The sequence below is a fragment of the Lepus europaeus genome, chromosome 19 (assembly GCF_033115175.1).
Source record: "Lepus europaeus isolate LE1 chromosome 19, mLepTim1.pri, whole genome shotgun sequence".
In the NCBI taxonomy this organism is placed as follows: Eukaryota; Metazoa; Chordata; class Mammalia; order Lagomorpha; family Leporidae; genus Lepus; species Lepus europaeus.
Window position 1 is genome coordinate 21,567,780 of NC_084845.1, and position 14,252 is coordinate 21,582,031.

The window sequence follows — 14,252 nt, forward strand, 5'->3', positions numbered from 1 at the left end:
TTGATGATGTTGATTCTTCCAATCCATGAGCATGGAAGATTTCTCCATTATTTGGTATCCTCTTCTATTTCTTTAAGGTTTTGTAGTTTTCATTGTAGAGATCTTTAACGTCCTTGTTTAAGTTTATTCCAAGGTATTTGATTGTTTTTGTAGCTATTGTGAATGGGATTGATCTTAGAAGTTTTTCCTCAGCTGTCGCATTGCCTGTGTATACAAAAGCTGTTGATTTTTGTGCATTGATTTTATATCCTGCTACTTTGCCAAACTCTTCGATGAGTTCCAGTAGTCTCTTAGTAGAGTTCTTTGGGTCCCCTAAATAAAGAATCATATCATCTGCAAAGAGGGATAGTTTGAGTTCTTCCTTCCCAGTTTGTATCCCTTTAATTTCTTTTTCTTGCCTAATAGCACTGGCTAGAACTTCCAGAACTATATTGAATAGCAGTGGTGAGAGTGGGCATCCCTGTCTGGTACCAGATCTCAGTGGAAATGCTGCTAACTTTTCCCCATTCAATAGGATACTGCCTGTGGGTTTTTCCATAAATTGCTTTGATAGTATTGAGGAATGTTCCTTCTATACCCAGTTTGCTTTGGGTTTTCATCATGAAAGGGTGTTGTATTTTATCAAATGATTTCTCTGCGTCTAATGAGAGAATCATGGTTTTTCTTCTGAAGTCTGTTAATGTGGTGTATCACGTTGATTGTTTTGTGAACATTGAACCATCCCTGCATTCCAGGGATGAATCCCACTTGGTCTGGGTGGATGATCTTTCTGAAGTGTTGTTGCATTCTATTGGCCATAATTTTATTGAGTATTTTTGCATTTATATTCCTCAGTGATACTGGTCTGTAATTCTCTGTCTTTTTTTTTTGACAGGCAGAGTGGATAGTGAGAGAGAGAGAGAGAGAGACAGAGAGAAAGGTCTTCCTTTTTGCCATTGGTTCATCCTCTAATGGCCACTGTGGCCGGCGCATCTCGCTGATCCGAAGCCAGGAGCCAGGTACTTCTCCTGGTCTCTCATGCAGGTGCAGGGCCCAAGGACTAAGGCTATCCTGCACTGCCTTCCCAGGCCATAGCAGAGAGCTGGCCTGCAAGAGCGTAACCAGGATAGAATCCGGCGCCCCAACCAGGACTACAACCCGGTGTGCCAGCGCCGCAAGGTGGAGGATTAGCCTGTTAAGCCACTGCGCGGGCCTGTAATTCTCTTTCAATGCTGCATCATTTTCCAGCTTAGGAATTAAGGTGATGCTGGCTTCATAGAAAGAATTTGGGAGGATTCCCTCTTTTTTGATTGCTCTGAATAGTTTGAGGAGAATTGGAGTTAATTCTTCTTTAAATATCTGGGAGAATTCTGCAGTGAATCCATCTGGTCCTGGGTTTTTCTTTGTTGGGAGGACCTTTATTACTGTTTCAATTTCTGTCTCAGTTATGGGTCTGTTTAGGTTTTCTATGTCTTCCTGGCTCAATTTAGGTAGGTTGTATGTGTCCAAGAATCTGTCCATTTCTGCTAGATTTCCCTGTTTGCTGGCATACAAGTCCTTGTAGTAATTTCTGATGATTCTATTTATTTCTGTTTTGTCTGTTGTTACGTTTCCTTTTGAATCTCTGATTATATTGATTTGGGTCTTTTCTTTTTTTAGTTAGTTGGGCCAATGGGGTGTCAATTTTGTTTATTTTTTTCAAAAAACCAGCTCCTCGTTTGGCTGATTTTTTGTAATGTTTTTTTTTTATTCAATCCTGTTGATTTCTTCTTTGATTTTAATTATTTCTCTTCTCCTACTGGGTTTGGGTTTGGTTTGCTGCAGATTTTCTAGATCCTTGAGATGACTTGAAAGCTCATCTATTTGGTGCCTTTCCAATTTCTTGATGTAGGCACCTATTGATATAAACTTTCCTCTTAACACTGCTTTTGCTGTATCCCATAGGTTTTGATATGATTTGCTGTTATCCTCATTTACTTCCAGAAAACTTTTGATTTCTCTTTTAATTTCTTCTAGGACCCATTGTTCATTCAGGAGCTGTTGTTCAATTTCCATGTGTTTGAACGTGCTCTAGGGATTCCCGAGTTGCTAATTTCCAACTTCATTCCTTTATGGTCTGAGAAGCTGCATGGTATGATGCTAATTCTTTTGAATTTGCTGAGACTTGCTTTATGGCCTCGTATGTGGTCAATCCTAGAGAAGGTTCCATGTACTGCTGAGAAGAATGTAAATTCTTTCTGTGTAGGATGAAAAGTTCTGTAAATATCTGTTAGGTCCATTTGAGCTATAGTGTCATTTAAATCTACTGTCTCCTTGTTGATCTTCTGTCCTGTTGACCTGTCTATCTCTGAGAGTGGATTTTGAAGTCCCCCAGTACTATTGTACTGGGGTCTAAGTCTCCCTTTAAGTCCCTTAACAAGTCTTTTAAATAAACCGGTGCCCTGTAATTATGTTGATATACATTGATAATCGTTATATCTTCCTGTTGAATGGATCCCTTAATCATTAAATAGTGCCCCTCTTTGTCTCTCCTAATAGTTTTTGTGGTAAAATTTATGTTATCTGATATTAAGATAGCTATGCCCGCTCTTTTTTCATTTCTGTTGGCATGGCATATATTTTTCCAGCCTTTCACTTTCAGTCTGTGTGCATCTTTGTTAGAAAGATGAGTTTCTTGTAAGCAGCAAATAGATTGGTTTTGTTCCTTAACCCAATCAGCCAATCGGTGTCTTTTAACTGGATTGTTCAGGCCTTTAACATTTAATGTGACTATCGATATGTAGTAACTTTGCCCTACTATTTTTGTGTTTCCTGTGATCTTTTGCTGTGAGGTTTCCTTCCTTTACCTTCTTTCATATTGATGACCGTGTTTCTGTGTTTCTGTGTGTAACACATCTTTAAGTATCTTTTGCAGGGCTGGACGAGTGGCAACGAATTCTTTCAAATTCTGTTTGCTGTGAAAGGTCTTTCTTTCACCTTCATACACAAATGAGAGCTTTGCAGGATATAATATTCTGGGCTGGCAGTTTTTCTCTCTTAGCACCTGGTCTGTATCTCGCCATTCCCTCCTCGTTTGTAGGGTTTCTGATGAGAAGTCAGCTGTGAGTCTAATTGGGGATCCTCTGAGAGTGGTCTGACGTTTCTCTCTTGCACATTTTAAATCTTTTCTTTATGTTTCACTGTGGTGAGTTTGATTACGACGTGTCCTGGTGAGGATCTCTTTTGGTCATGTTTATTAGGGGTTCTATGAGCTTCTTATACTTAGATGTCTCTGTCCTTCTCCAAACCTGGGAAATTTTCTGCTAGTATCTCACTAAAAAGCCTTCGAATCCTTTCTCCCTCTCCATGCCTTCAGGAACTCCTATGAGCTGAATGTTGGGTTTTTTAATAGTATCCTGTAGATTCCCAACAATATTTTTTAGATTTCTGATTTCTTCTTCTTTTCTTTGATTTGCCTGTTTCCTTTCCTGTTCTCTGTCTTCTAATTCCGATATTCTCTCTTCTGCTTCACCCATTCTGTTTTTAAGGCTCTCTAATGTGTTTGTCATTTGATCTATTTAATTATTCATTTCATTATGGTTTCTTGTCACTATCACAGTTTCTTGTTCTACTAGTTGTTTCATTTCATTTTGATTCCTCCTTAATATTTCATTTTCACGAGAGAGATTTTTTATCTTGTCCATGAAGGATTTCTGTAGTTCAAGAATTTGTTTTTGAGAGCTTCTTAATGATCTTACCAATTTTTGGAGATCCGCTTCTTGCATTTCTTCTATTTCATCATCTTCATAATCTTGAATTGGGGTGTCTTTCATTTGGGGGCATCATAATGTCTTCCTTGCTCTTGTTACCTTGGTTTCTATGTTTATTTGGCATCTTGGAGGTGTTCTTTGTTTCCTTCTCTGTGGTGTTTTATCTCATTATGCTTTGACTCTATAGTATGTGGACTGCCTGCTTTTGATGGATCCTTAGAGGCTTTGCTGGGTGTGGCCAAAGAGCTCTGTTTGGTTCTTCAGGGTTAAGAGTGCATCCAAAGTGACTCACCCAGATTGTTCTCTGGCTTGCTCTCTTTCTCTCTCTCTTTCTTTTTTTAAGACTCAGTTGGGAAGAAATTCCACACAGCTTACCAGGTTGCCTAGGTTATGGAGTTTGTTTTACATATGTAAAATGGTGCCTGCTCTTTGAAAGGTGAGTGGCGAGAGAGGCTATTGACCCTGCCAGTTACCCCTATTTATTCACTTTTTTTTCTCTCCTCCAGTCAGCCTGGTACACGTTCCCCTCTTGTGACTTCAGACCACGCTCTACCCTTCCTGGCCAGTGTCTGGGGTTACCTCTCCTTCCAGCGACGGGGCTCTAATTCTGCGGCTTGGCTTCTGTGGCTGGGCTGGCTGGGTTCCCAGCTCCTGCGGCTCCTCTCTTGTGGCTCTGGTCCAGCGGTACGGCTCGGCACAGCAGTGGGCCACCTTGCTCTCCCCGTAGGTCTTCTGTGTCACATCCACTAGATCCGGAAGAGTTTCCTCTGCAGTTTTTTTTTTCTGAGTCTCTTCCTGGGGATACAGTAACTCCACTTTTGTTAAACTATCTTTTCCCGAACTGCTGGTGCACGCTCTTACTCTTCCACCATCTTGGCTCCGCTGTGGATTTCTTTTCTACTTTTACTGGGAGATTTTCTGCCTTCACATTCTTTCATGATGATGGCTTTATTTTTGTGTTTCTGTCTGTAGCACATACTTAAGCATTTTTTGTAAGGCTGGACAAATGGTGACAAGTTCCTACAATTTCTGTTTGTTCTAGAAGGTCTTCATTTCATATTTCATTCATAAGTGATAGCTTTTCAGAGTACAGTATTCTGGGTTGACAGTTTTTTTCTTTTCAAACTTGACCTATATCTTGCCATTGTCTTCTAGCCTGTAGAGTTTCTCATGAGTAATCAGCTGTGAGTTTAATTGGAGATCCTCTGAAAGTAATCTGCTATTTCTCTGGCACACAATTTTAGAATCTTTTTGATATTTGACTGTTGAATATTTGGCTACAATATATTGTGGTGAAGCCATTTTCTGGTCACATCTATAAGGAGTTCTATGTGACTTAGGTATTCTGATGTCCTATTCTTTCTCCAAATTGGGGAAGTTTTCTGTTATTATTTTGCTGAATATGCTTTCTAATCAATTATCTTTCCACAACTTCAGGAACTCCTAAGACATATTATGTTAATTCATTTGATAGTATCCCATAAATCTCAAACACTATTTTCAGTTTTTCTATTTTTTGTTCATTTTTTCTGTGATATATCCAAGAATTTATCTTCTAGCTCAGATATTGTTTCTTTTGCCTCACCAAGTCTATTTTTAAGGCTTTCCACGTATTTTATATTTGACCCATTGAATTATTTATTTCAATTATTTCAGTTTGTTTTCTCTTCAGTATGTCAATTGTGGGGAACCGCAGGCTGGCCACCTGTGGGAACCTCCTCATCTGCGTAGTTTGCAGCAATCGGTCGACCACAAGGCCTACGAAAACAACCCGCTGAAACAGATGAAGTTGAGGCAGGACGGACTCTGCATAAACAACTAGGAAGAACCAGGTGAAACAGATGAACTTTTGACCTGAGGCTATACGCGCCCTTTCATCTGATTGGACGATATCAGCATAAATGTACATTGGGATCTGGGCGGGCCAGCATGGCCGCCACTGCCAGCAGCCGCCACCGCAGCCCCTCCTCTTCTCCTCTCCCCACTTTCCTTTTGCCCCCACAAGTAAAAGTTCCTTGAGAACCGAGAAAGGGTGAAAGTTCCTTGAGAACTGATGAACAGTGGCCGTGTCATGACTGCATTGGACCCTCACAGGCGAGGGTCCGACATCAATCTTTTGGGACATTTTTCATTCATTTTGTGTATGGATTTCTTTATCTTCTGAATCTGTTTCACTGTGTTTCTGAGTAATTTTATGATCATTTGTTTGGATTCATCTTCAGGCATTCCACCAATCTCTTTATCTTCACATTCTAACATTGAAGTGTTATTGTGTTCCTGTTGTGGAGTCACGTTGTCTTTCTTGTACTTGTTTCTTGTATTTCTGTGATTACTTTTTGGCATTTGTTGAAATAATGGCTGGTTTTCTCCTCTTATGGCTTCTGTCTTTGAACTATACCCTTGTGGCCTAGTGTAGCATTTGCTCCTTCAGTAAATACCCAGAAGTGCTTACTGGATGGGACCAGGGAACTCTGGTCAATGCTCAAGGATGGGATGAAAGCCCAAGGTGATAACCAAGTTGGATACGATAGATCTCTATTGTCAGCAGCATAGAGGGTATGATCATGCCTGTTTGCATAATCACACCCACACCTCCTCTCTTCCAAGGTGATCAATGCTTTGGGTTAGCCCACAGTGGATATAAACTATAATAAATGTCTCTGGTCCTATGTGTTAGCATGGGGCCCTTTGCAATGATCCACCCCAGGCAGTCATGGAGCTCTGAGCCTCTGACATCAGATACAGTGATTGCCCAGAGACCCAGCTTCACTCCATTCCCTATTGTGCAGTCACAGGATTCTCACAGTTACAGCATACAAGGATCTTACAGTCACAGATTTGAGAAGATATGCTTTCATATCCATCATCCTTCCCTGATCAGAGAGATAACAGACCCATTCACAAATCCAACTGCTTGTGGTTGCTCTGCCTTAGAAATTTGTGCTCTGGATCCTGTGACTGGTTTAAGAAGATCAGAGAACCTCACAGTCATATGTGGGTGCCCAGAGTTCTGTCTGCTTTCCCAGCCACACAACAAATCAGTAGAATTTGTAGATTATCCCTCTGATTAAATCCCCTGGTTATTTGCATATGTTTGAGAGCTGCCACAGCCTCTCTGGTGTCAAGGTTGCATCTTCTCACCATCAGTTGCTGGATGCTCATTATAGGGGATTAGGAGAAATAAAATTGATTTTCCTTTACCAGATTAGGTGGGTACATTGACCTGCACTAGGACTCCAGGCCAGACTCATAGTGTTGTTCACAATGATCTCCCTCTGGCAACATCACAAGTCACATGGACTGTTGCAACCTGCTCTAACATCACTCTTAGAAGTTGCAGGAGCCATGTGTGGTGTCCTCACTCATTGCTGTGTATTTGAACTTTCCATGCTACTCCATGGTGTCCTACTTCATTATGTAGAATTTCCACTGCAAACACCTCTTTAACCCTCCCCTGGGAAATCACTTCTGTTTTTCTTCTGCTATCTTCCAATGGTAACAATCAAGTTGTCTTTTCCCTAACCATGCATCTTGAAAATTATTTTCTTATTATTGTATCTACATTGCACATTCAACCTCTTAAAAATGAATAAAAATAAAAAATAAAATTAATATATGAAAAAGTATCTGTACCCCCATGTGTATAGCAATTCAATTCACAGTAGTAGAAATATGGAATCAACCCAGATGTCCAGTAATGATACTGGGTAAGGAAAATGCAGTATAAATACACTATGAAATACTACTCAGGCATAAAAAAGAACAAACTCCTGTCTTTGTAATGAATATAGAATACAAAAATTGTATAGGATTGAAATGGACATCTTGTGGTATGATTGCTGTTTTCAGTCCTTGTTTGTACTCCTGACAAAGTATGGTATTCCTACTTTTTACTTGTTGAATATTATGGTTATTGGTCAATTATGTCTGGATTATAAAGTGTATTTAAAGTGTGTCTTTGCAAAAATTAAAGAAAAAGTGAAGGGAAGAAATGCGGTGGGTTGAGGTAGGGAGAGAGAGGTATGGAAGTATGATTATTTTCTTAGAATTGTATCCATGGAATACATGAAATCTGCTCTATTTATATTAAAAATAGGTTGCAGTTATGAATGGGCATTTTCTTTTGCTTTTTAAAAAGATTTATTTATTTATTTGCAAGTCAGAGTTACACAGAAAGAGGAGAGGCAGGGGAGAGAGAGAGAGAGAGAGAGAGAGAGAGAGAGAGAGAGAGAGAGAGAGAGAGAGATCTTCCTTCTGATGTTCATTCCAAAAATTGGCCACAATCGCTGGAGCTGTGCCAATCCGAAGTTGGGAGCCAAGAGCTTCTTCCAGGTCTCCCACATGGATGCAGGGGCCCAAGGACTTGGGCCATCTTCTGCTGTTTTCCCAGGCTATAGCAGAGGGCTGGATCACAAGTGGAGCAGGTGGGTCTCAAAACGGCACCTATATGGGATGCCAGCACTTCAGGCCAGGGCATTAATCCTGTGTGCCACAGTGCAGGCCCCATGAATGGGCATTTTCAAAGGTTGAAATACAAGTGGTTAATAGAAAATATGCTCAGGATAATTAATCACTAGGGCAATGCAAATAAAAACCACAATAAGGTTTCACCTCACTGTAGTTAGAATGCTTATCATCCAAAAAAAAAAAACTAATAAATTCTTGCTAGGATGTGCAAACAAGTATCCTAATACACTGTTGGTGGGAATTTAAATTCATATAATCATTATGGAATATCACTAGGAGATTTCTAGGGATCTGAAATTAGATCTACCAAATAACCCAACCATACCATGTGTGGGAATTTTCCCAAAGGGAATGGAATCAGTATATGAAAGGGTTATTTGTACCCCCATGTTTATTGCAACTCAAATAATAATTGCTAAAATATAGAATCAACCCAGATGTCCATAACTGATGACTGGATAAAGAAATTGCAGTATATATACATGATGAATACTACTCAGCCATAAAAAGAATGAAATGCAGTCTTTTGCAATGAAATGGATGCTAATGGAGACCATTACATTTACTGAAATAAGCCAGGTCAAAAGACAATTATTATGTTTCCTCTGATTTGTAATAACTTATATGCAGACTACAAAAAGTATTGTATATGAGTGATATTTGTATTTTGAAATTTGATAAATTTTTTAACACCTTATTCTCTATGCAGTTCTATACTTTTGAGAAACAGCAGTTTTTCTACTTATTACTTGTTGAAGTCTTTATTTAGTGGAGTGTTAAGCTTGTGACTATAAAGAAAAGTCAAAATATGTCATTGTTAAATTTACAAGAAAAACTGGAAAAGAAGGAATGAGGTTGAGAGTGAGGATGGAAGTGAGGGATGGAGGGGTGGAAGGTAAGATTGGGAGTATCACTATACTCTTAAAACTGTAATGTGTCGTCTAAAGCGAAGTGATGCTATAACTAGTACTGAAACAGTATTTTTATACTTTGTGTTTCTGTGTGGGCACAAACTGATGAGGTCTTTACTAATTATATACTGAAGTGATCTTCTGTATATAAAGAGAATTGGAAATAAAAAAAAAAACAACCTGGTGTTAAAATGGAAATGGCATAGAAAATTAATTAATTTGAAAAAGAAAATTATGTAGGATCTCTGTCTTTAATGTGCTGTACATTGCTATTTAATGCTATAATTAGTAATCCAATGGTAGTTTTTTCACTTTATGTTGCTATATGGGCAAAATGTTGAAATCTTTACCTAATATATACTAAACTGATCTTCTGTATATAAAGAGAATTGAAAATGAATCTTTACATGAATGGAAGGGGAAAGGGAGCAGGAGGGGGGAGGGTTGCGGGCGGGAGGGAGGTTATGGGAGGGGGGAAGCCATTGTAACCCATAAGCTATACTTTGGAAATTTATATTCATTAAATAAAAGTTTAATAAAAAAATAAAACTGTATATATGAAACACATGAAATATGTTCCCTTTTTACATAAAAATTAATGACAGATTTCCTGGCAAAGAATAAACTCAAGAAAATCAAAGTCATATCAAATGTTTTCAGCATAGTAGAATAAAACTGTGTTTCAATTGAAAAAGGAAATTCTAGGAATTATACAAATAGATGGAGATAGAAAAACATTATTCAGAGTTTACAATGTGTCACTGAGGAAATAAAAACAGTAGAGATATGTACTGAAACAAAAAATGTAAACAAACATATCAAAATGTATGAGATAAAGCAGAAGCAAAAAAATTTAAGAGGGAAGTTTATAATAATAAACATCTGCATAAAAATAGATATATAAAAAATAAACAACCTAAACATACATTTCAAGAATCTAGAATAGTAAGAACAAACCAAACCCAAAGTTTGTAGGAGGAAAGAAATAAATGTCAGAATATAAATAAACTTAAAAATACAGTGAAATAAAGTTAGTTTTTAGAAAAGACAAATTTATACTCATTAGACTGTTGAAGACAATAGAGAAGATGCAAGTAAAAGCAGAGCTAAGGAAGTATAGTACAAATAATGACAATGAAACAGTGTCATCAGAGGTTCCTATGCAATGAATTAGAAAACCTAGGAAAGAGGCGGAGCCAAGATGGTGGGATAGTGAGGATGTGCACTGATAGTCCAGGAAAAGATAGTTTAATAAAAGTGGATTTACTATAGTTTCAGGGAAAGGCTCAGGAAAAAAATTGCAGAGGAAACTCTTCCAGATCTAGTGGATGTGACACAGAGGACCTATGGGGAGAGCAAGGACATTCACAACTTGGGAGCCCAGCCACTGAGTCTACGCATCTGCACTGGAAGAGGATGTGAGGCAAACCCTCAGTAACCTGAGACATTGGTGGGGAAACGGCAGAAGGAGCCTAGAGGGAACGAGGCTTGAAGCCCCATGGGGGAAATTTCACCAGGCTAAGTAGAGGAGAGAGGGGAAAAAATGGGACCGGTATGGACAGGAGTCTCTCTCCCTCTGCTCCCCTCTCAAAGGTGAGCAAGACAAAGAGCAGGTGCCATTTTGGACATACGTAAAAGGTGCGAGACCCAAGGACTGTGCCCACCCTCAGCCAAGTAGAAAAACCTGGCTCTGGGGGGTGAAATAACAGGAGATTAGGACCTAGTGAATGTGTGGAGCTAATGAATTGAGACTGTGAAAAAAGAGACAGTGGGTGAGAGAACTCATGGAGTTCATGTGAGCACTCTCCAGAGATACTACAATTCGGTAACCTTGGCAACCTTGTGGGAGACTGCAGGAGAATTTGAGCCCACACTGAGGGCAGCACAGATTCTTTGTGTGGTCCTTGGGAAAGAGCTGATGAATGCTATACCCACAGGAGCCAGAGATAGAAAGCTGACTACCTTCAATTCCGCTCAGCTGTGCAGAATTACTTCCCTTCAGAATCAAAAGAGAGAGAGAGAGAGAGAGAGAGAGAGAGAGAGAGAGAGATTTACCATGCCTAACCTGAGTGTCTCACCTTTGGCACACACTTAACCATGAAGAACCAAACAGAGCTCCCTGGCCACAGCCATCTCAAGCCTCTAAGGCTTCTTCAAAAACAGACAGTCCACTTAACACAGTCATAGTATAACAAGAAAAAACACCACAGCGAGGGAAGAAGAATCCAAAGAATATCTCCACAATGCCAAGCAACAAACACAAAAACTGAGGAAACAAGAACAAGGAATACATTATGATGCCTCCAAATGAACAAGACACGCCAAGCCAAGATTATAAAGATGATGAGATAGAAGAAATGCAAGATACCGATTTCAACAAATTTATGATAAGAACATTTAGAAGCTTTCAAAAAGAATGCTTGAGCTATAAAAATCCTTACTGGACAGGATAAAAAATTTGCTTCGAAAAAATGAAATCTTAAGGAGGAATCAAAATGAAATGCAGAAACTAGTAGAACAGGAAAGTGTGATAGTGAAGAGAAATCAAAATGAAATGAAGAACTCAATAGATCAAATGACAAACACATTAGAGAGCCTTAAAAACAGAGTCAGTGAAGTAGAAGACAGAATATCAGACTTAGAAGTTAGAGCACAAGAAAGTATATAGTCAAACCAAAGAAAAGAAGAACTTATAAATATAAAAAATATTTTTGGGAATCTACAGGATACTATTAAAAAACCCAACATTCGGGTTCTAGGAGTTCCTGAAGGCATGGAGAGAGAGAAAGAATTAGAAGGCCTTTTTAGTGAGATACTTGCAGAGAACTTCCCAGCTTTGGAGAATGACAGAGACATCCTAGTACAGGAAGCTCATAGAACCCCTAGTAAACATGACCACAAGAGATCCTCACCACGACACGTCGTAATCAAACTCACCACAGTGAAACATACAAGGTGGCATGCACCAATGCCATCTCACTAGTCCAAGTGATCAATTTCAGTTCACAATTGATGGCTCTGATAGGTCTAAGAGTCAAAGGGATCACACAAACAAGACAAGTGTCTGCTAATAGTAACTGATAGAATCAAAAAGGGAGAGAACGATCCAACATGGGAAGTGGGATACACAGCAGACTCACAGAATGGCAGACGTCCTAAACACCACTCTGGCCCCAGAATCAGCGCTTAAGGCATTCAGATCTGGCTGAAGAGCCCATGAGAGTATTTTAGGCATGGAAAGCCAAGACACCATGGAAAAGAAAAAAAAGAAGACCTAAATGAAAGATCTCTGCGAGTGAGATCCCAGTGGAAAGAACGGGGCCATCAAAGAAGGAGGTACCTTTCTCTGAAGGGAGGAGAGAACTTCCACTTTGACTATGACCCTATCGGAATAAGATCAAAGTCAGCGAACTCTAAAGACTTCCATAGCCCTGGCAACTCATGACTAGAGCCTAGGGAGATTACTGACTCCATAAACAAGAGTGCCAAATTGTTAAGTCAGCAACAGGAGTCACTGTGTACTTACATCTCATGTGGGATCTGTCCTTAATGTGTTATCTAATGTGCAGTGATGATATAACTAGTACTGAAACAGTATTTTTACACTTTCTGTTTCTGTGTGGGTGCAAACTGATGAAATCTTTACTCCTTATATACAGAATAGATCTTCTGTATATAAAGATAATTGGAAATGAAAAAAAAAAAACTGGTGTTAAATTGGAAATGGCATAGAAAATTAATTAATTTTTTAAAAAATATTATGTAGGATCTCTTTCTTTAATGTGCTATATTTAATGCTATAACTATTACTCCAACAGTATTTTTTCACTTTGGGTTGCTATATGGGGGCAAACTGTTGAAATCGTTACCTAATATATACTAAACTGATCATCTATATATAAAGAGTATTGAAAATGAATCTTGATGTGAATGGAAGGGGAGAGGGAGCGGGAAAGGGGAAGGTTGCGGGTGGGAGGGAAGTTATGGGAGGTGGGAAGCCATTGTAATCCATAAGCTGTACTTTGGAAGTTTATATTCATTAAATAAAAGTTTAATAAATGAAAAAAAAATAAAACTACATTTGACATGAAAAAAAAGAAGAAAAATATCTATTAAGGTCCTTGGCCCATCTCTTAAGTTGTTTGTTTTTTTAATGTTGTGGAGTTTCTTGATCTCCTTTTATATTCTGGTTATTAACCCTTTATCTGTTGCATAGTTTGCAAATATCTTTCCCATTCTGTCCGTTGCCTCTTCACTTTCCTGACTGTACCTTTTGAAGTACTGAAACTTCTCAATTTGATGCAAACCCAATTGTTAATTTTGGCTTTGACTACCTGTGCTACTGGGGTATTTTCCAAGATCGTTGTCAGTAACTCTATCTTTCAGGGTTTCTCCAGTGTTCTCTAAAAATTTGAAGGTGTCAGCTCATAGATTTAGGTCTTTAATCCATGGTGAGTGGATTTTTATGTAAGGTGAAAGGTAGGGGTCTTGATTCATGCTTCTGCATGTGGAAATCTAATTTTCCCAGCACCATTTATTGAAAAGACTGTCCTTACTCCAGGGATTGGTTTTGGATCCTTGATCAAATGTAACTTGGCTTCAGATGTTTGGATTGATTTCTGGTGTTTCTATTCTGTTCCATTGGTCTATCCATCTGTTTCTGTACCAGTACCATGCTGTTTTGATAACAACTGCCCTGTAGTATGCCCTGAAATCTGGTATTGTGATGCCTCCGGCTTTGTTTTTGTTGTACAAGATTGCTTTGGCTATTCGAGGTCTTCTGTGTCTCCACATGAATTTCAGCATCATTTTTTCCAGATCTGAGAAGAATGTCTTCGGTATCTTGATTGGTATTGCATTGAATGTATAAATTGCTTTTGGGAGAATAGACATTTTGATGATGTTGATTCATCCAATCCATGAGCATGGAAGATTTTTCCCTTTTATGGTATCCTCTTCTATTTCTTTCTTTAAGGTTTTGTAGTTTTCATTGTAGAGATCTTTAACATCCTTGTTTAAGTTTATTCCAAGGTATTTGATTGTTTTTGTAGCTATTTTGAATGGGATTGATCTTAGAAGTTTTTCCTCAGCTGTCGCATTGCCTGTGTATACAAAGGCTGTTGATTTTTGTGCATTGATTTTCTAT